This window comes from Arvicanthis niloticus, chromosome 5 (genome assembly GCF_011762505.2).
Source record: "Arvicanthis niloticus isolate mArvNil1 chromosome 5, mArvNil1.pat.X, whole genome shotgun sequence".
Lineage (NCBI taxonomy): Eukaryota > Metazoa > Chordata > Mammalia > Rodentia > Muridae > Arvicanthis > Arvicanthis niloticus.
Window position 1 is genome coordinate 104,187,748 of NC_047662.1, and position 23,999 is coordinate 104,211,746.

At 37.4% G+C, this 23,999-nt stretch overlaps 1 long non-coding RNA gene across 1 annotated transcript; it reads right to left on the minus strand.

Annotated features, from left to right (window-relative positions):
• Positions 1–224: 224 nt before the first annotated feature.
• LOC143442246 (uncharacterized) lies at positions 225–23,570 on the minus strand. The gene is made up of 3 exons (XR_013110260.1): positions 23,524–23,570; positions 14,281–14,340; positions 225–299 (listed from the first exon to the last, which is right to left on the minus strand). It is a non-coding gene; the product is annotated as an uncharacterized LOC143442246 (long non-coding RNA).
• Between the last annotated feature and the right edge of the window lie 429 nt (positions 23,571–23,999).

Here is a 23,999-nt window from a genome sequence, read left to right on the forward strand (position 1 = left end):
GTGTTATAGTTCTCATTTTCAGGCATCTAGTGCCTCTGCTCTGAATCCTTGACAGCTCTCTGAAACTGTGCCAGAGATCACTTGTCCCCTTTCTGTTTGTCTGTACGACTGTTTGCCATCTCCTCTCATCTTCAGTCTTGACTATTTATGATCCTTTTTATCTGTTCCCCTCACCTTTGTTATCCACCGTGCTTTTTAGATCTCACTTTGGGCTCATCTGTAGACTCTTTGGTTGTCCCCTCTTCCAGTGACCCAGTGGCTTACAAACTGAGGCCTTAGAACTTTGTTAGATAAACAATCTGAAAAACCAAACAATCAAGTTTTAGATCATAACAAAAAAATGGTATAAATAAATACAAAATACAAAGCCCATCAAAAGAGATGGGCATGGGTGAGATGCATTTGAAAGTCATATTCTAGGTAAATGAAAACATAGCGAAGCTCAGAAGAAGATAGAAAGTTTAAAAGCAAAAGAAAACAAAAACAAACAAAAAACAAAACCAAAAAAATGTAACAAGAATTCCTGAAGAAAAGGACCAATGCAAGGCAAGAGTTCCTTTGAAATGCTATTCAAATGACTTGAATGGATAAAGATACAGCAACCAGGAATTTTCTATAATATATATGTATGTGTATGTATAGGTATATATTCCTTTGTCCAAAGGAATTTTCTATAATATATATGTATATGTACACATATACATATATACATATACATATGTATATATATACACACACACACACACACACATATATATATATATATATATATATATATATATATATATACATACATATATATTATAGAAAATTCCTTTGGGCAAAGCAAATATTTGAGTTACTATTTGAAATAAAAAGAATTAAAGAGTGCATTAAAAGTTAAATGTATTACATGTTCCTGAGGTATATGCAAAAAATTCTGAAGTAGTTCAGCATTATTAAATACATTTATTTATATGTTAAATTAGGTAATAAATTGTTATAGTCAGGGCTGGAGAGAAAGGTTGGTGGTTGAAACACTTGTTTTCCAAGCTTGAAAATCAGAGTTCAGACCTCTAGAGTTTTAAACGCCAGATAGGTATGGTAGCCTGTCTTTAATTTCAGCCTCTGAAGGCAGAAACAAGAGGATCCCCCAAGCAAGTTGGCTAACAAGACTAACACATCAGATCACTCTGAGTTTAAGTAAAGACATGACATGAAGAACCATGACTGAGACATCAACCTTGAGCCTCCACATGCCTACAAACATAAGTGAATATACATCCTCACACACGTGTGCTCACACACATGCAAAAATGATCTTGTATACACTTCCTCCACAAGTATGCCACATGCATGCAAACTAAATGAATGCACATCCCCCTACATGCATATCCATACTCATGCAAACAGAAGTGTATGCACAGCCCCACACATGCTTGCCCACATACATGCATATAACATGTTAAACATATAACATGTTAAAATGGAAATAAAGAATATCATATGATCAAATTACTAAAATATGATAGTATTTTGACAAATATTTAAACCCATTTCTTAAATAACATTTTAAAAACTAGAGTCTATATAGAAATAGGCATGTTTTCAAATGATAAAATATAAATCAGTCCCCAAAAGGCTTACACTTTACATTATAGTAGTTAGGATTTGTCTATAATTTCAGGTGAAGTGTGACATTTGATCTTACTTCTACTTGGCATGCATTTGAAAGTATTAACATGCAAGAGTAGGGAAAGTAAATCTGCTCAAAACATACAAGTTTTAAAGGAAGAGGGAAAGTGACTTTAATTTTAAGGGGTTGGAATGGTCTATTTATTTGTATATATTTTTCTCTTTTACAAAGTGGGCATGTGTATTGCTAACATCAAGACTTGGGAAACACTGGAGAGATGCAGGACAGGATTCCAGCACATTTAGGAAACCCATTCTTCAAAGCAGTCAAGACCCTCCACCCTTCACTGTGTCTAGCAAGAAAGCCATTGTGTCATGACTTTCTTGGTTAGATATTGCACTCTTTGAGGTATCAATACAATTAATACTATTGCATATTCTGAATTGCTTAGATAATTGTGGACACTAATTTATGTCTTAGAAGACAAGCTAATGGCTATCTCTTGTACCCATTTGTTCTAATGGTCCATACATCTCATCTTCCTAATTTTCCCTGCCTGATAGTAATGGTGTCAGGTTATAATCCTCACAATTTTTTATACAGATATCATAACAAAGAAAAATAAGGGGCAAATAAAAAATATCCTAGGAAACTTTTAGGGGCCATTTTTATAAGAAGCAGACAAACAGCCCATCATGTGCCTTTCCTCCGTGTATTTTAGGAACCTGTTTTATCATTGGTGAAATTATCCACAGTCTCATACTCTGGTTATTTATGTGGGTTGAATGAAAACAGAATTGACATTATGAAATGGATGAGATTCTCAATACAAATGAGCATTATTTTTACAAAAATATTTGTTTTCTGAAAAATGGGAATGTAACCAGTTACAAAGTGAAACCCAGAAGCTGCTGAAGAGAGCACGTCTATAGCTGTCATACACGGGGGAAAAGGGCACACAGGGCTGTGTGATTTTGATTTTAAAAATGAAATTATGGAGAGAATTTAGCCCTGCAGCTCTGCAAAATCATCCCAATAGGATCTGGCTTTGGAACAAAGGTTAATGCCTTTATCTCTTTCAGGGGCTTGTTTACAATTTGGTACAAAAAGGAGATGATTTACATATTACTGAATGAAACACACATTAATAGATTTTATAATATTTCCATATTACTAAATCTTCCTCTTCATTCTTTAAACACAAAAATTAGCTTGGGGTTTTGATTTTCTACAGATAGAGTTAAATTATTTAAACTTCTGGAATAAGAACAATATGATTTTCTAATCACACATATACTAAAAGAACTTATTAAGCTATGATTAGCTTAAGAAAAACAACAAAAGTATAATTTAAGTGGGAAATTTTATTCTCTTATTTTTTAAATTAAGATTGGTTATATAATATCAGATAAATCTTCTGCCTTCATTACACACCTTCATACATAATATATCATAGCAAAATACTAAAGAAATCAAGGGATATTCAATTGGACACTGAATAAATTCCACTAAGAAAATTCTGTTAAAAGCAGGCTTGATTAAATCAAACACCAAATATCTATAGATAAAAAATATATTTCATATGGAAAATTGTTAATATTGTTAAATAATTGAAGTTTCCAACTGAGTACCACTTTCTGCATTTATTAAAATAAATTATTTTCTCACATTCTAATTATGCACACATTTGAAGGATATATTTTATATAACACTAAATTTATGCATATGATTCTCTGACAGAAAAGTAGAAACTAATAACGTCTGGTAGAATGCTCATTTTATGAGAATGATACAAATGAATGAATTTAAACCAAAGTTGGGAAAAGTGTGTGTGTGTGTTTGTGTGAATATATATGTGTGTGTGTGTTTATCCATATACATTCTTCTGTAGCAGATGGAGAGTATTACAAAATCTGAAAGAGCAAAGATGAATACAACAGCATACCACAGGGTGCCCAACCACAGTGGATACACAAAACTTCCTCACTGGAGGCTCATGGAACACAGTGGAGGTAGGGGTAGAGACACTGAAATAACTAGATGACCAGGACATCTGCTTTAAGATAGTACCTTCTCTAAGACAGAGAAGCTGGACTTTACAGTATGGTTACCTAAACAAAAACTGCACAATGACCATATCAGTTGACATTCCAACATAGATGGAGGAGATCTCACACTTAGACGAAAAGCTGAAGGAAATTAATGACTGGAGAGAGAGAGAGAGAGAGAGAGAGAGAGAGAGAGAGAGAGAGAGAGAGAGAGAGAGAGAGAAAGAGAGAGTCAGAGTCAGAGAGAGAATCATTTTTTCTAGGCACAAAGACCCCCCTCTCTCTCCCTCCCTCTCTCTCTCTCTCTCTCTCTCTCTCTCTCTCTCTCTCTATATATATATATATATATATATATATATATATATGTGTGTGTGTGTGTATATACACATATATATATGTATATATATATGTATATATATACATATATATGTGTATATATATACACATATATATATATATATACATATATATGTGTGTGTGTGTGTATGTGTGTGTGTGTGTAATAATTATAGAAGAGATCATAAATTTAAAGGTAGTAGAGGACATCGGAGGAATTGAAAAAAGAGTGAGGGATGAAAATTATGTAAGTACAATATATATGTAAGAAATTCCCCCAAAATTTAAATTAAAACATATAATTAAAAATAAGCCTTATATTCTACACTTACCAACGTTAAAGTTGCACAGCATTATGAGCTTATGAGTCTGTAGTGATTAATTTTATGTAAATTCTTATTCAAGTCTCAGATGAGTTACATGGAAGCTGAGCAAGGAAGATCTAAGCAGAGAGGCTATGAGTGGCTTGCTGTATTTTATGTTTTTAATCCACTATCTCACTGTTCTTTGTATGTTTGAACAGACATGGGAAGCAGTAGGAGGATGGACCATGCCTTATCAGCCATATCTACATTTTTGTTCTAATGCCCTGTTGACCAAATCACATGGTATGGATGAAGAAAAAAAATGGCTTGCAACTCTAGAAAAATCATAATCTGAAGATATAGCCTGTAACTTTTTACATTTATACACTGAGTTATTTGCTATTGAAATTTTGTTAGGTCTTAGAATTTTTTATATGAAAGAAAGCCAAGGGTTAATGAGAAACAATATTGATCATTAGTTCAAATTTTTGAAACTAAGGAACAAATATAAACTAGTCTATTACTATAACACTTTTATAAATATTTGTAGTGGATGGATTACTAATTATGCTGTTATATAATATATTAAGTGTGGAAAATCTGTTATAACATAAGAAATACCACAAATACTGGAAAAATAATTTAAAAATATAAGCATCTATATACTTTAAAGAAGTAACTAATATTAAATAAATGTGCTAAAACATCTTCAGATATGTTCTAGTTAAACACAGCAAAGGATGTTTGTATTTCTGGGAATCTTTGCATCAACTCATGACATAACTACAGAATGACACCTACAGTAGGCACATTTCTAGTCTCTGGCCATAAAGCATGACTCAGCAGTACTGGGGTCCTCAACTCTAGGCTTTTATCATTGTATCAATCTCTTATTGATGTAATATTGACTTGGTGAACTGATTAGTACAAATATTTTATTCTTAAAAATCTTTAGGTCAAAAGCTCTGCCTAGGTTTTGCTGGTGTTGAAGCTTTATTTTGACAGGGGTATCTTGTAGGTCTTGTGGAGAATCTGCTTTAATTCATCTCTTCCAAGACATCATCTGTCTTTTAGAGGCCAGCCACATTCCTTGACTAGCAAGTTCCTATCTCTAACCTTCAAACACATCAAGATTCTATTTCTCTTTGTCTTTCCTCCATAGTTGCATCTCCCTCTGAATGAGTACCATCAGGAGAGGCTCTTCACTTTTAAGAATTTTAAGATTGAATTTGATTAATTATGATCCTTGATAGTAACCCCTTCTTGATGTTCTGAATCATTATTTTTCTTCATGAGTTTATACTTATGATCTGTGTGTGTGTATGAGAGAGAGAGAGAGAGAGAGAGAGAAATGGTTGATATCAGGAATCTTTACAAATTGCTTTCCTGTATTTTAGTTGAAGCAGAATCTCTGAGCTGAGCTCAGAGCTCACCATTTGTGTTAGAATTGCTAGTCAGCTTCCTGTCCCGTCTCTGTTTTCCAAGCCCTGGAATTATAGGTCATTGCCATGAATACCTGCCATTGCCATGGATACCGGGAATCCAAACTTTATTCATTAACCCGCTTTTCCATACCCAGAGACCGCAATCTGTATGACATCTAAGCAGTTCTTTAGGGCATCTGATATCAAGAATTCGAGAGTTTGAGATGTATACATCATTGAAAGCCCATAATTGTGACCTCCCACAACAGGAAAATGGTTAGAAAATATATGAGTAAGCAAGGTAAACCTCTGGGACCCAGAAACATACCATAATAATCTGTAAATAGGAGTAACTGAATCTCATGTTTCAGAGAAGGCTTCTCTAGAAAATATTTAAGTTGATTACTTCTCAATAATCAGAAATCAACATGCAAAATTTTATAGGCAGATAATGCCCTGAAAAGGCAAAGCCGATACAACTGTTTAATTAGGGAGACCAAAATGAGAGTAAATGGACTGGGTCCTAAGAGCTTGAGGCAAATCAGTGTTTCATGAGACTCGGGAATTAGTGATAGTGTCCAGCTTAACTAACTCACGAATCGTTTGGCTTACTCTGCTATATGCTCGGAGTTCTATAACAATTTCCACACACAGCCCACAGAGGGGGTTGAGAAGAGAGTGTTTATAATCTGGTTTATGTTTGAAAATAACATCTGACTGTTTAGTGGCTAGTAAATTAGAGCTGTTGATTCTCCACAGACTAGACATGGGGTCTCTCTGGAACCTCTCAGGCACTGGCTATGTGATCTAAATCTGTAAATTATAAAAATCCTCAATTATAGATAAACTATTTTTGCCAATTGATTAAGTTTTGGAAAGTGTTAAAAATGAGAGTTTGGAACAAATGCTAAAACAGTTCCAATATAATTAAAATTCAGCAAAACATTACCATTAATAGCAATATAATATAATATAATTATCTTTTTAACAGTTTTCTGTATTTTATTAGAGCTGTATCAATACTACAGTGGTGATAACTCTTACATTTGACATTTTTACCTCAGTTTCAAACAGCAGCAAGAACAAACTGTTCAGGTATATATTTTAGCAAATCGGAGACTGCAGTGTCTAGGACAGCCCTCTATATATTAAAAGGTAAAGAAGGAGACAATAAATCATAGAACGCACTAAAATATTCAAAGCAGTGCTGCTGTACAAATTTATGGATGAATTTTACAGTTTCAGAAGATTTATTTTCTCTATATAGAAAAATTTATAGATATGATAGGCTATGAATAAAAGAAATAACTTATCACCAATAAGCACATTTTGATGAATTGGAGAATGATCTGTGTTTATGGTCTGCACTCTGCTAAACAGATGAGCTATGTTGTTTCTGTCTTCACTTGCTTTGCTTGCATGTCACTCTGTGAGCAGGAGCATAATTGGAGATGGTATAGGTAGGACTAGGGTGAAGCCAGAAACTAATAAATTATCGCCATAGCTGACTGGAGAAGGAAGGATTGATTGACTATTCTCTCTCTGCCTATCTTTCCTACCTAAGGTATGAAGTTCCCATCAAAAATGGATGTTTCTAAATGTTCACAAATGTATGTGAGCATAGCCTAGACCTCCTGTTTGAGCCCATGGCACCTGTGTGACTTGTCTGTCACTCTGAGGAGAGGTCTAGAAGCTGTGATAACTGAACCAAAGTCAGAATTTAATTTTGGAGCAGTGATTTATGGTAGAAAATTAAAATAATTATTTCCTTTATCAGTGCTTGCATTATCTAAATTTTCATGAATTATGATATTATTTTAAAAAGGATAATTCTGAAAAAATATGATTATGCAATAATTATTTACTTTTATGCTAGGTAAAAGCTAATATTCTGGTTCTCAGTGAAATCATCAAAGAGGGAGGAAAGGAGGGATAAAGAGAGAGAGTGCGTGTTGGTATGAGTATGTAATTTAAGAAACTGTATTTAGTGTGGGTATGTGTGAGTATGTATGTTCGGGTATGTGTAAGCAAGTGTATATGTGTGTACATATGTGTCTTTGAGTGTGTATGTGTGAGCAAGTGCGTAAGTGTATGAGAGTATGTTTATATAAGTACATAGGTGTCTACGTAGGTGTATGTATGAGTTCATATATGTATAGCTGTGTATATGTGAATATGTATGTAAATGTGTATGATTGTATGTGAGTATGTATGCTTAAATATGTATATTTAATTATATATATGTAAGTTGCATGAATATGTGACTATGTGTCTACAAACATGTGTGTTTAAGAATATGTATGTATGAGCATTCATGTGTATATGTGTGTATGTATTTGTACTTGAGTATGAGTATCTCTCATAAGTGTGTGTGTATGTGTATCTCTGTGTGTGTAAGTATGTGTGGGAATTCAATATATATAATGAAGCTAAGCTATACTTTTGTAACCTCATATTGTAAATTAATCAAATGTTAGTATAACATTATCAATAATTAGAATCAAAATCACATATGTTTACATATGCATCTTCATTCTTTTCCTACAGTGTATTTTTTGATACATTCACTCTCATTGTGCTAACAATATATGTATTATTTCGTTTTCATGTCAAGCTTTACATTCAAAGATATTCCTTTTTAACAGCCTTATAATATTGACACACAGTTTCTGTTTTTAGGGAGCAACATTTTCTTCCATAAATTCTTAGCAGAAGTCAATGCTGCATCTGCTTTAAATTAATAAGATGCTAAGACATTTCCATTTATCCATTGGTCCAACAAATGAGCAAGATAAGATAAGGCTGCACTCAATAGATTGCTATATTTTAAATAATTACTCTAGTTTAATCTCTTGACTTTCTACAGACCAAAGAGAAGCCATTGGGGGTGAGAAACCTTTGATCTACAATGTGTCTTGTATATAAGATATGCTAGTGTACTGGTGGCACAAGTGTATGACCAAAGTAACTGGTTTGACTTAAAGCCCATTCCATGACACTTGAGTGACCAAAAACTCAAGACTAAACAACCCAGAAACCTAGGGTAAAACCAAATATTACCGGTCTAATAAAAACCATAGTCGTAAAAAGACTCCTAGTGAAATTCTGCTAAGCTTATAGATCAGTGGCTTGTTCAGCTAATATGTAAAAAGCTTCCTCCTACTGCAGATGGGAAGAAATAGAGAGACCCATAGCCAGAATGAGAGACTTCAGAATACTCAGCCCAAACAGGAATTCCTCCATCAAATCTCTCCCCATAGGGCTCAGGTAGCTCTGTGAAAGTGAATGCAGACATAGTATAAGAGCCAGAGGGGAAGGAGGATGCTAGGAGACCAAGGCCCTCTTAATTTTCATGTTTCAAAGCTCACAGAGATTGAGGCAGCATCCACAGAACCTGTATGGTCCTGCACCAGGCTTTCTGCCTACATATTACAGTTCCCAGTTCAGTATTTTGATGGTATCCCTGAATTTGTAAATGAGTCAGTCTTTGATTCTTGAGCCTTTTCTTAGGATCTTTTTCTTCTGTTTGTTTGTCTTGTCCAACTCTGACAATTTTTATCTTCTTATATTTTATTATTATTACTTAGATGCCTGTTTTTTCCCCTAATGACAGACAAAAGCAGTGGATCCAGAGAGGAAGGGGGACAGGTGGGAAGGGATTGGAAGTAGAGGGAGGGAAAACCATAATCAGGATACATTATGTGAGAAAAGAATGTATTTTCAGTAAAAAGGAGAAAAGAAAAAGAAAGAAAGAAAGAAAGAAAGAAAGAAAGAAAGAAAACAAAGAAACAAAGGAAGAAACAAAGAGTGGAAGGAAGATCCTAAATCCTTAGCAGAAACCACAAATGCGTATAATTCATCTAAAACAGTACTATCCACTGGAGGTTTTACATGTGCTTCATGACATAAATGTCATCACCATGTATTATCATTTTTACTGTTTGTATCTAGTTTTAGTATCAAAGGGAAAATCAGTGATTTTACAAGTCTTTGGGTTAGTTTGAATATCGGCAGTAAATAAAAGAAGACTCAAGGTCCTGAACTTGGTTATGCTGGCAATATTTGTGTATCATCATCGCAAGGATCAACTCACAGATTTTAGAGGGGACACAAGTTCATCCTTTGATGAAAGGGGCTTCTGGAAGTTCCACTTTTGATATATACTGTGAGAAATATAGTCATGACTCATTGGTCTTTAGTGTGAGTTTTATTGTCAGAGTCTAAATTACTCAGAGGCCCCTTAGAGGTGTCGAGTTCGCTTATAAACAGGGATGGCCCATAAAAAGTTACTTATTGAATGAAATTGAGATTTGCTGAATATTCTTGTAGTTCTTCGAATAAAAACCCACTCTCTAATTACTTACTTTGTTTGAAAGGCAAAAAGAGACTGAAACCTTAGATTTCTTATGTAAGCAGTTTTGTGAGAAGCCTCTGGGGAATATTTCAAGTCCTTTTAAGTGTGTGCTCAGATTTTCTTTTAAGATGCAGCCCCTAAAATGTTACTGCTTTTCCACTGGGTGTTGGGGGCTCCTTCAGCAGGCACACTGGTTGTGGAATTTATAGCACAACAGGTAACAGAGGTTCAGAGACCTTTGAACAACCCTGCCTGTGTGGGGGATTAAAGCACTCTTGCTCACTGCAGAGGAGTATTTGGTAAACAGAACTCAGCACCCTTGAGAGCCACAGGGCCACTCTGTTCTTTGTCCTTGGTTTTATGGTAAGCTGAAAGGACAGGAGAATTGGTGATTGCAGTCAGCAGTGTCTTCCTGTCTTCCAAGCTTCACAGATGAGAAAATGTCTTAGTAAACATTTCAAGGTAATTATGAATCATGTTATACTCTGGAAGAACAAGAATTAGACTACTTTGCAATCACTCATGAAGATGTGGAAATGCAAGACAAAAGGTGTGAGAACACTGTTTAATTTCATAGTCACTCGGACAGATTTAATATTTGTTTAGGAAAACTGTGACATTGCTTAAAACTTTATGTGATACCTAACAGGTGTTAAAGGAATATAAACCCTTGCAGCTTTTTATCTCAGAGTTCGACCGAAAACCATTACTTTTTGTGAACAAATTTTGGTCATTTCTATGTTGAAATGTTCAGAAATAAAAAAGAAGACTTTCCTTTACGATAACATTGTGCTTGGAAACATAACCTACATGTAACATTTTGTTACTTTTATTTTATATATATTTCCCTAAGTAGTAAATCAGTTTCAAATCTAAAAATGGAAATGCAAAGACTATATTTTTTCTCCCAGGTTGGTCTCTATAATTAAGTTACTCTGTCTCTTATTTGAGGAAGAAGAATATTTATTTTGTTCTGATTTTTGCTTTGTTTTGTAAAACTCTCAAACTTGAAAGACAATAAAATGATGCAATTTTTATAATATAAGAAACAGGGAGGCATACTGACTATCAAAGACAGTTTTGACTTGATTTACTAGTGAAATAGGTAAGATTTATTCTGTCCAGAGAGTGCCCACATTTATGGAGTTTTTGGATAAAATAATGTCCTGTTTAAGGCCAGAGTCAGAAAAAAAGTTGTGTGCTGTGCACAGGAGTCTCAGTGAGATACAATAGATGTGTATGCATTCAAATCAGAGTCTCCTTGGTTATCTGTATGTTACTCTAAACATTCATTTCAGAGTTGTCACAGTAAAGCAGTATTCCTGGAGTTTTTCATACTTAGAAAATGCAAGGGCATTTAATGTACTCATTCAGATACAGAAAGGACTCAGCTGAGATCATAAAACCTGCAAAAGAATAGTTAGTCATTGTGTTAAGTCTAATAATAAAAGTTGAATGTTTTTTTGAAATAAAACAAAGCTATCATCTTATTTTTGAAACAAAATTATGAAAATATGATTTTTACTCATAGAGGTTTAGGGTATTTATAGTACAGTCAGTTTAGTTTGAAGGAATTCAAATTACTTAAACAGTTCATTTTGCATGAAACAAAATCAAAAAATAATTTTACTAGATTTTCTCTACCCTAATAGAAAGAAGAAAGAATTCTACCAGGAGAAAATATAGAAGAAATAAATCACACCAGTCAAGTGAAAACTTGCTTATATTTGACCCAAGAAATACTAGCTTGATGAACAAAAACCAACACATAAGATCACATCCATGGTCTTCAAAACCAGATAAGAAAAACAAATTGACAGATAAGCAACAACATTTGGAAAGGGAGAAGATATTTGCAAGCTACATTTCTAGTGAAGAGTCCATATTCAAGAAAAAAAAGAAATACAAGAAATTCTGTAAAATGAATATATTATGTTGTCAAAATGGTCAAGAAGAGAATGCAAAGTGGCTCAGAAGGTAACAATGCTTGTAGGGAAGACCAGCTACCTGTGTTTCACCCAGTGACTCATGCTGAAATGAGAACCAACAGCTGCAGGTTGTCCTCTGATCAATGCGCACTGTAGTATTTACCCAAATAAGCAATAAATATAATAAATGCTAATAAACAACTAATGGTAAAGAATTCTTAAAACATTTCTGAGTAGAAGACATAACTGGACACCAACCCTATTTACTGGGCTGGATTATTATCATGAAAATGTAAATTTACATCATGTTTAATTATCACTTACCATTTTTCAAACTAGTTGCCAGAGGATTAATGGTCACAGTGTTGATAAGGGCTGAGACACACAACCCTGCACATTGTTTTTGGCAACACTATAGTCATCAAATAAAAGGTAAGATTTCATCAACAAATGATAATATAATAATAGAAGTAAAAATAGTGACAAATAATTCTTGTAATCTCAGCTACCTGGAAGACTGGTACAGAAGGAGTACAAGTTTAAAATCAGACTGGAAAGCATAGTGCAAACTTATGTTACAAAATATAAGAACGAGAAAGAAAGAAAGAGAGAGAGAGAGAGAGAGAGAGAGAGAGAGAGAGATGCTAATATTCCTGAACATTTATACGAAAGAATTTAAATCACTATAAAGAAGAAACCTTTGCAATTATGGTCGTTGCAGCTCTGCTTACATGACTAAGGAATATGTATAGGCTTAAAATCAACAGATGAATGTGTAAAGAGAAAACATGCACACATATTTATATATGTGATAGGATACTATTCAGCCTTGATAATAAAGGCACTATAATCTACAATGTATATAAAATTGGAGAACAATATGTTGAGTGGAATACACCAGGCAAAGAAAGACAAATGTTTATTCTATCATGTATATGAAATCTAAATGACTGAACCATAGAGCCAGAAACAGAGTGTACTATGGTTACCAGAGGCTGGATCACAGTAGAACAAAACCATCCTGGTCAAAGGAACATCATAATCAACAGGAAAAATGAGTTTTTTGTTTTGTTTGATTGTATTTGTTTCTTTGTGATCTATCATACAGTATGTTAAATATTATTAACAGCATATTATATCTTTCAAAATCACTTAGTAAATTTCAAACATTCTCACCACAAACCATGAGATTTTATGTTGATGGGCATGTTATCTTATTCATTACACATTGTATACATAAAAGCTATCGCCATGCTATGTCGCATAATAGGACCAGAGACCAAGCTATGACCTTATACTTTCTTCCTGTCTTTAACATAGCAGCCCACTAGCTTTTATCATTTCAAAAACAAAAAATTCTACTCATTCTGGACCAAATGGAGAGAGCTTGCTTCCACTTCATTTCACATCCAAAGATGGATCTTTTGATTTTCATAGTTTCTGCACTGGCCGAACTGCTTGTCTGTTTCCTTGCTATGGGCAGCAGACCCTCTTCTGGTCTCACCGTACCATTTCAATCTGTCTCAACAGTCATTTCTTCAAGGACACCAAAATGATTTAGGAGAGCTAAGCAAATCTATTCTACTTCTTTCAGTAAAAATTGTTTTTCTCTTGACCACAGAGTTGAAACAAAATCTACTAGATTCTTTTGGCTTACAAGTGTCACCGTCAGTTAAGTGGTCTGAGTACAGCTGAGAACAGCTGTACGATGATATCCTAAATAAGATTGGAATTTGAGGTGATTTATCCTGAATATAAGTTTGAAAGTTAAACAGAGTTCAGCTTAATTGTATAGGCAATAATTTTGAATGAGTTAAGACAGAAAAAATAAAGGTAACAGTTTTACTAATTATAGTTTTGCCATGGATCTTTAGCGTCATTGGTAGATACATGCATAAAACATATATGACAATGAAAAGTGTGAAATCCAGTGTGAAGCTCCAGTTTTATTTTTAAATGGCCACCTTTTTAACTGCATAGTACATAAATTCATTCAATTGTACAGACTTTGGGGGTGGTTAACTTTGCTATGTGATTTTTTCATTTTACATTTTTTATTATAATAAAGTTTTAAGAGATGTTTCACTCTCACATACATTAAGGCTACAAAGGGTTTTAGACTTTTAGTCAAATAAGAACATTTTAATGAAAAATTATTTAAACATTATATTGAAAAAAAACAAGCAGTGAATCTAAATATATTGTGAGGATTTTTTGAAGAGAGAAAAGTTTAACCCAAGGGACTCATGGGGTGAAAGAAGAAGCCATACCTGAAGGTCAGAAGACAACCTCTGATCAGTGTGTATTCTAGCAAGCATGGTCACATACACCTAAGCAAACAATAGATACAATAAATATTAATAAACAAATAATGGTCAAGAAACAAAAGTGTTCTCAAAAGAAGGCATAAGTATCAAGTATATGAAGATATTTTCCTTAGTATGTAAGTTTGTAACAAGAAAACAAAAGATATCAATTATGGACAAAAATCTTTTTACATCTTTATCTACTTCATGTGGTTAAACAAAAAAACATAAGTCAAGGACTGTAACTCTTTTATGTCCACTCCTCAGCCTTTCTGCTGGAAATTGCCCTATTAAAAGTTAAAACAGAGGACCAGACACAGATATCCTTAAAGCTTCAAAGAATAGTATATTCACATTTTGTTTGGTATTAAAATGTGTAGCCGTGTTTTATTTTATTTCTCTTGACAGTTATTAAGACATCGACCATTAAATATGAGAGGTAGATGCAAATTTCTCTGCAATTAGTAAAGTACGCATAATAGGGACATAACCAATGAAGTCTTTTATTATACATGCTATATGTGCATGCCAGCATCTATTGTGTCTTTTCACAATCTTGAATTGCGTATGAGGTTTACACCCAGGGGATATCATATCATTCCTACTCATTTACCCTAAAATCAAAGGGTGGATATCTCAGACCAAAATGTTAAGATTCTCATACTGCTTCACATACTTTGGATTCAGTCAGTTAAAACTTTGACATTGGGCATAAGGATTTACAAATCCAGATCAATTCAGTATGATAATCAATGAATGTGGGGCATAAATACAAAACTGGAATAATGTTGGGATGGGAAAGGGCAGACTCCTAGGAAACAGGTGATGATATTGTAGTCTTCATCCTTGTGACCTGTTCTGAAGAAAGATGTCCTTAACATAATCTTCTTTTTATTGCTAGTAAATACACCCAGTAGCACAAACTCCTATGCTAAGTAGCCAACTCACAGAGTTGTTCTGAAGATTAAATTCAATGATGCACAGGAAAGATCTTTGAAAATCAGTTGTTGGGCCTAACACAAGGTCTAATCTCCATTTCACCTCCACCCTTCAGTCATGTACACAGGTGGAGGGCGTGAACAGGCCCTAAAGAGATTTACATACCTGAAGGCCAGAGGTGGAGCCAATTAAACATTCCTCCCCAGCCCCTCCCCCCCTTCTCCCCTCCCCTTTTAACTCAGGTCGATCCTGGGTTTGAGGGGTATGCATCCAGATCCATCCACGATCCGCCATGTGAATAAACCAGTTTTGGAAACCCAAGGGCTTCCTCGTGTGTTGGGGCTGCGCCGCTATGAGGAACCGTGAGGAGCCAGGGAGAGACTTTTAGTTAATGAACAGCCGGGCCCAACTTCCAGCTGGAGAAACCCAGAGCGTTTCCAGCCGACTACCCACAGTATGGCAGGAGGAACCTCGGGATCCCCAAGCCTTTTTTTTCCCCACATCTGGCGCCCAACGTGGGGCCTTAGAAGCCACACAACCAATCAGCTACCGATACCGCGGGAAGGGTAAGCCCCGAACTCTTGAAACAAACAATCTGTTTTTTCCTCCTGTGTTTCAGTCGGAAGCCATCGCGCGGATTTAAGTAAGCCAAGGGAGCTTTTGCTACCTCCTGGCCAGGGCCACTCTCTGGTGCTGGTTCAAGGCTTCCCTGGCCTCTGCTTAAATCCCGACAGCCCACAACGGGCGTTGGCAAAGACTCTATCTAGACTCTCTCTAAAACAAAAAGAAATCTGGTGACGCAGCAGCCATTTAAAAGCCATAAGGGCGGCTGCCAGTTCTTAAATCTGCGGGAAGGCTTGGCGCTCTTGGACCATTGTGGAATCCCCCAAAGCCAATAGGCCAAGAGAACGTTCCCATTGGACAAGGCGTTTCTCCTCTTTTCTATCATGGGAAACTCCACCTCACGTAAATGTTCACCCCAAGCCAGGCAAATATATTCTTTACTAAAGACCCATGGGATAAGAATAGGCAAAAAGCAAGCCTCCTTGTTTTGGGAGGAAGTCCTTCAGATAGCACCATGCATGGCAGAGGATAATATTTACAGTCCAGACTCTTGGAGCAAAGTAGCTTCCCTTATCAAAAACAGAGATAAAAAACCCCCTTGTGAGTTTTTGCCGATCTTAGCTGCAATTCGGCAATGTATAAGACCATCAAAAATAGGACAGACTGAGAACAACACAGCTACTGGGGCCCCTCAGTTAAATGAACCCAAAAACCAAGGTCCCAAAAGTCACCTGGTTTCAGACCTTGAGGCCCTTACCCAACTAATAAGAGAAATAAAATCCATATACCCACCCCTTCCCCCTTATGCCTTAGAGGAAATGAAACCATGTGCTCCTCCTGTCCCTCCCTCCCCCATCCAAAGGCAAGGCTTCATTAAAATACCAAAGGAGCTTTCCCCTGCCTTCCCTCTTACCTCCCAACCAAAGAGAAATAAGTCCCCTCCCCCTCCTCTTAGCCGCAAAAGTAGCAGTCCTTCAAAATCCATAGATAAAACCCAAACTGCTCAAACATTCCCAGTTAATATTCACCCCACTGGAACTAAACCACTTAAATGGCACCCTATCCAAGCCTCCGACCTAAAAGAACTCAGGCAGGCAGTGAAGGAAGATGGCATTCATGCACCGTGGACAAAATCCCTCCTACAGAGCCATATTGCCAACTTAAACACCCCCCAAGATTGGAGAGATATTTGCCATTCTGCCCTTCCTGATCCAATGTTTCTAGAATGGGAGGCGTATTATCGTGATGAGTGTCTTCAGCAAGTCAGGCAAAACCAGGGAAGGGAAGATGACACTCCATGGGGTTTTAAAGAACTCTTTGGCCAGGAAGATTTCTCTACTGGGGCACAACAGGCAAGTCAGCCAACAGGCTACTATGACCAGGTCCGCCTCTGTGCCATTCAAGCCTGGAATAGGCTTACCCCACCTTCAGGGTCACAAGACCCTGCCCACTCCCTGCTCTCCCTTCATCAGAAGCCTGGAGAACCTCTATCTGATTTTATCTTCAGAACTAAAATGAGCTTAGAAAGAAAAATCTCCAACCCCACAGCTAGGGACCTTCTTCTTAAAACCATTGTTTGGGAAGACATGACTTCTGAGTCTAGACTAGCCTGCCAGGGTCTCCGGGAAGAACATCATGATAGGTGGATTGTGGCAACCAGAGAAATAGGAACTGCATCGCACCAGGTCACATCCATAGCTCAGGCATTTGTGGCAACAGTAAAAACAGAAGGAATCTGCTTCAAATGTGGGGAGACAAGACATTGGAAAGATGAATGCCCTACAACCTGCCATCTTCGGGGCCGGGAGACCCAGCGAGACCTCGAGCTCGTGCGTCCCCCGCCCCCGAGCCGCCCGCTGCGAGCTGGCCCCTCCGCGACCGCCACCGCGCTAACCGGTGCCCAGAGAGAGCGGAGAGGCGGCATGAGCAAGGCGGCTGAGGCCACCACCTGCGACACCACGCTCCTGCAGGCCTCTGACCCCGCGCCTAAGAGCCCTGCGGCCAGCGGCACGCCCCAGGCCCCGGCGCCAGCCGCGCCCCTCGCGGGGAGCCCCGACAGAGACACAACCCCCGGACCCGCCCCGGCCTCTTCAGCTCCCGTGGGCAGCGAGGACTCGGAGAAGAAAGTTCTCGCCACCAAAGTCCTTGACACTGTCAAATGGTTCAACGTCAGAAATGGATATGGATTTATAAACCGAAATGACACCAAAGAAGATGTGTTTGTACACCAGACTGCCATCAAGAAGAATAATCCACGCAAGTATCTGCGCAGTGTGGGGGAGGGAGAAATTGTAGAGTTTGATGTGGTTACAGGAAAAGGGGGTCCTAAAGCAACAAATGTGACTGGCCCAGATGGAGTTCCAGTAGAAGGGAGCCGCTATGCTGTGCGCCTTAGACCTCCCCATAATGCTGGTGAGATTAGACAGATGAAAGATGGAGTCCCCAAGGGAACACAACTCCTGGTCCATCAGAATCCAACCTACCACCTGAGGTTCCGCAGGGGACCCGCTCACCCACGTATGAGCCCATATCATTCCCTACAGGTGGTAGAGCCAGCTCCAAGAGTGTTCTCCCCAGTTATTGCCCACAGAAAACCTCTCCCCAAAACTCCAGGACAGTGAATAATTCCCAGCCTAGTTCACAAAACTAGGCAGGCTTCTTTCTGTCTCCCCCCTCTTTCTCCACGTGTTCCTTGTTAGCTTCTTCTAATTTTTAGCTACTGCCTAGTTCAAAAGACTAGGCCCCACTCTTTCTCCATGTGTTCCTGGTCAACTTCTCTACTTTAACTCCTCCTCTTTCTCTCTGTCTCTCCCTCTCCATGTGCTTTCCAGCTCAAGGACAAGATGGCAGACCCCCTAGCCTCCACTTTGCCCATCCCCCAGCTCCACAGAGAGGGCTCCTTCACAGACAACAGCTGTCTTTCAAGTCACAGTGCCTGCTGTGACCCTCCTAAGACTCCTTCCTTAGGTGAGAGATTCATATAGCCTTTCACTCTCTGACTCTTAGCTCTCCTATCAAGCCTAGGTATCTCTCCCTATAAACTTCAAGTTAGCCTTTTGATCCTTCTCTACAATTAAAATTTTTAATAAAAAGAAAGGTGGATACGGGTCCTCTCTGCCAGAGCACCCGGCCGCCACATCGCAGAACAAGGCCCCTCCCCTCCATACTGCTTCTCCCCAACAGGAGGGCCTGCAACAAATGTTCCTGTTTTTCAACCAAAAAATTTTCCTTTTCTTTCTAACAGGAACACCTAGAGCAACAATGCTTGTGTTTTTCAACCAAAATGTTTGTTAATTTTTTATTTTAATGCTGCCTTTTCTCTCTAATATTCGTGATATATGTCCAACATTATTTTTTTTCAACCTTTATAATTTCTTCAAGGTTTAAAAGCCATCTAATTTCCTTCCACAGTTTAAGTGAACGTGCTGATCACCATTTCTTGAGTCTTAATTAACAACTAATTTCTTTTACAGGCAAACTGTTGCTGCCAATCCCAAATACAAAATTAACATTGTTTTTCTCCCTCAGCTATCCAAGATACCTTCTAAGACAAAATTTCCTCAAACACCTTTGCTTTTCCAGGATCTTAACGACAGGCCATAAGGTGCTTGTTCCCAAGCAATTTAATGCTCCATATCCAGCCTACAGACATCTCCCTACTGGAGATGCTCCTTCCCTCCTGTGATTATCCTACAGGTATACCCACAGATCCAACAGAGTCCAGCCATCCTCTGGAACCTGCCTAAGATGCCAAGCTGCTTTCTCCCAGCCACCTCATCTGACTGCAGACTCCAGAGACACGCTGAGATCCAGAGACAGCGCCACCTCCTGGAACCTGCCAAGCTGCCTTCTTCTAGTCGTCTCATCTGACTGAAGAACCCAGAACATGCTGAGATCCAGAGACCCACACCAGGCTCCAGAGATGCACGCCAGAACCCAGAGATGCTCACTACAGAAGACAGATCCAGACCTTCCAGCTACAAATGAACTCTTTTGCTAAAGTCACATAGCTAAAGTTACATGTTAGTGAGGAAAACATAATGTCTATTTAGATTAATCAGATGTCATTACCCTCAAACTGTACAATCTGTATTTAATTGTTTCAATGATTCCCTGCTTTCCAAACCCTACCCTCAATTCCCATTACCCTTGACTTGGTTATGCTACACCCTCTGGCCTACATAGTGTTTTATTTTGACCACCTCATTCAAAATTTTCACTAAAAACAGTGAGATGTTGGGCCGTGGAGACATGGTTTGGACATAGCCTGGTTGAACGGGTTTTAAACCCCGGAGACCCTTTTAGGGACGGTAGGATGTTTAGCCCTGTTCCTAGGCCCCCTTGATAGAGCACTGGGTTTGAGATAGCCAGGAGACCCAACAGGACATTGCCTGTCAGGGACGGCATATTATCTCCCCGCGCTCTGGGACTCCAGACTACTTCCACATGGTCCACATCTCTCATTAACAGAGTTGCCCCTCCTTTTATGAAAGAAAAAAGGGTGGGATGTTGGGCCTAACACAAGGTCTAATCTCCATTTCACCTCCACCCTTCAGTCATGTACACAGGTGGAGGGCGTGAACAGGCCCTAAAGAGATTTACATACCTGAAGGCCAGAGGTGGAGCCAATTAAACATTCCTCCCCAGCCCCTCCCCCCTTCTCCCCTCCCCTTTTAACTCAGGTCGATCCTGGGTTTGAGGGGTATGCATCCAGATCCATCCACGATCCGCCATGTGAATAAACCAGTTTTGGAAACCCAAGGGCTTCCTCGTGTGTTGGGGCTGCGCCGCTATGAGGAACCGTGAGGAGCCAGGGAGAGACTTTTAGTTAATGAACAGCCGGGCCCAACTTCCAGCTGGAGAAACCCAGAGCGTTTCCAGCCGACTACCCACAGTATGGCAGGAGGAACCTCGGGATCCCCAAGCCTTTTTTTTCCCCACAATCAGTGTCCTATACACTTATTTTATTGTTACTAAGAAACACTGTCTGAGGTGTTGCTCATAGGCTATGTGTCAGACTTCTTAGTTTAAATATCATTCACCAACTGTGGATAAAGCCACTTTAATGCTAAAACATGATGGCTAATTATATAAGTTTATTCAACCATGAAATTACTTTGTTGATACATAAGAAACAAACTTGTGTGTCTAGTTGCAAATGAATACATGTTTGTAAATAGTTACCTTTACAGAATATTTTTTCTTTATTTATTATTTTTAAGTATATTGTTTGCAGATATTAACTTCTTATTATTTGTAAATACAATATGGTTCTTCTAATTTCACACTCAGTGTCAAGGACAGTAATGTTGAAATACATCATAATAAATACAGAGTATGCATAAAGGATGTAATTGTTGTTTGTGTGGATTGATGAGCAGTTATTTTTATTGAACAAGATTGTTTTAGCTACCCATATATGAAATTAAGAATTATTCTTTCAAGTTCTGTAAAGAATTATGTTCGAATTTTCATGGGACTTGCTCTAGATTTCTTTTAGTAAGGTGGTCGTTTTCACTATGTTAATCCTACCAATCCATGAGCATGGGAGATCTTTAAATGATAATGGAATGTTCATAAGAAAGAGGGACCAAGAAGAGATTTTTTAAAAAGCTATGGAAGTGCTAACAAGTGAAATGTGGGCGCAAGTCAGGATGCTTGTCATCATTACAGTAGGGAGAATTGTTACACTCCAAAGAATCCCATCCCTGCTCTGCTGACTTCAATGTTTTGTGTTAATTAAAGGAGGAGTGACCATCATTTTGTTTTGCAGATGAAAAATACTGGAAGGTTTATGCTAATTACCCTAAAGTAAAATGGCCAGTCAGTGGTCTCTCTTCTCCTGGGATCTAGGGTTCATGTAACTGGACAAAAAAGAGTATTGAATTGATGAGGGGCTCATTCATGAGTGCTTTCAAATTCATTTAGAACACTAATATCTAGCATTATTTAGGAGTAGTATTGTAAAGTGTAAAGCAATTATATATTAGAAATAATTAAAATATAATAAAGTATTATAAAAATCAGTTATTCTTTATAAAGTAGACAGAATATTAATTTTATAAGAATTGGCAGGCAGAAGCCCATAACTGCCATACAATAAACTTTACATTTTCCTGTGGCAAAGAATTTTCTTAAAATAATACATAATTAGATACTATGTGTCATTTCTATCATAAGAACAAAATTAAAATGACACAATAAATCTCAAATATTATTTTTTCATAAAATATTATATAAAGTAAAACAAAATACAAAAGAATATTAATGAAAAAAGGAAGAGGCAAAGTTTATAAGCATAGACTTCATACACGATAGCACTCCCATGAAAAATCAGTGAAATAAAGTGAAAAAGAAGATAAAGACTTAAAAAGCCTTAGAAAGAGAAGTATCAAAATCATCGAGTGAGTGGTGAGGTCAGAATATTAGAAAGTAACGGAGCAGTAATGATGAGCAAATTATGAAATCTTATTTGCTAAAAGCGTGATCATACACATTTAGACTTGTTGAAATTTGAGGGAATGCCAAATCAACGAAAGATACAGTTTTACTATCATCTGACCTCATTGAAAACAATGATTACACAACTTGAAAATAAAAAATAAAGATCAGTTACAGTCACTGATCCAATATTTAGACTCATAAGAATTTATTCTGAGCAAAAAACAGTGCTTAGGGATAAATACCAGAATTGTATTACATATTCATAACATAATACCATTTGAGTACATAAACAATGAAATAAACATATCAGGGTATACCAAATGCGTCTGAAAATTAAGCAATATTTTAAAGCCGTTTCCTCATGTAATTTAAACAATTGTTTAAAATGAAGGAGGATGAGGGACAGGGGAAGAAGAAAGAGGAAGGAAGAGGTAGAGGGGAAGAAGGAGAAGGGGAAGGGGAAGAAAGAGGAAGAGGATAATGAGAGAAAGAAAAGGACGAAGAGGAGGAAGAGGAAGAGGAAAAGTATGTAGGACAAACTGCCCTTGAGGGGAGGTTTGTCTGACTCCTGTATGGACCTATACTGATGGAGCAAAGTTGAACTGATCACAGATCAAAGCAAACACTTACTGAAATTCCTGTAATTGAGACTCAATTGCTATGCTTGCCTGATCTGTGAGCTAGGTCATGTTAGCAGTGGTGAGGACAGTCCTAATCATTTAGTGGGGATGAAAGAATAACAACAGAAGTAAACAAAATCATGGTAAGAAAGCAGATTTTAGTTTCCAGTTCATGGCCAGCCAAAACAAGAAATGCAATAGCCTATTAAGTATTAGAATTTAGACCCATATAGAAGATAAAATGTGAGTTGACAGTTGTTAGTTGTATAGCCTATAAATATCAGATTCCTCAATATTAAGAACAAATGAGTAGTACCATTTTAATATTCATGCCTTGAAGATTTAAAGTAATACAGAATAATTACAGTGTGCACAATATACCAAGAATAACATTTGACACTTGCTAAAAGAGAATTGCTTTATTTTTTCTGTTTCTTTAAAATATAGTACATCTAATTTTGTTTTTACTTAAACAGTATTCTTCATTGAAGAAAGCCCATATGGATATTGTTTTGATTGGATATGAAGTTAAAATATTAATGTCAATGTTATTTTTTATTATTTCTTCTCTCGTATATTAAATCCCAACCAAAATTTCCACTCCCTTCTCTCCTCTCAGTCCCTCCTCCCCTAAACTCACCTCTTCTCCAGATGTACTCCTCTTCCATTTCCTTCAGAAAAGAGCAGGCCTCCCAGGGATATCAACCAAACATAGCGTTTCAAGCTGCAATAAGACTAGACATATCCCTTCATATTAAGGCTGGATGAGGCAATATGAGGCTGGAAAAGGGCTCCAAAAGCAGGCGAAAGAATCAGAGACTGCCAATGATCCCATTACTAGGAGTCCCAGAAAGCCATTAAGCTACACAATCAGAACAAGTATTCAGAAGACCCATGTGGATTACCTGATTCTTAGTTCAGTCTCTGTGAGCCACTGGGAACCCAAGTGAGTTGGTTCTTTGGGGATTTTTTGTGGTGTCCTTGGTCTTTCTGGCTCTTAACAATCCTTCCTTCCTCTCTTCTGCAGGATTCCCTAAGCTTTGCCTAATGTTTGGCATTGGGTCTCTGCATCTGCATCCATCACTGATGAATGAAGCCTTTCTGATAATGACTATG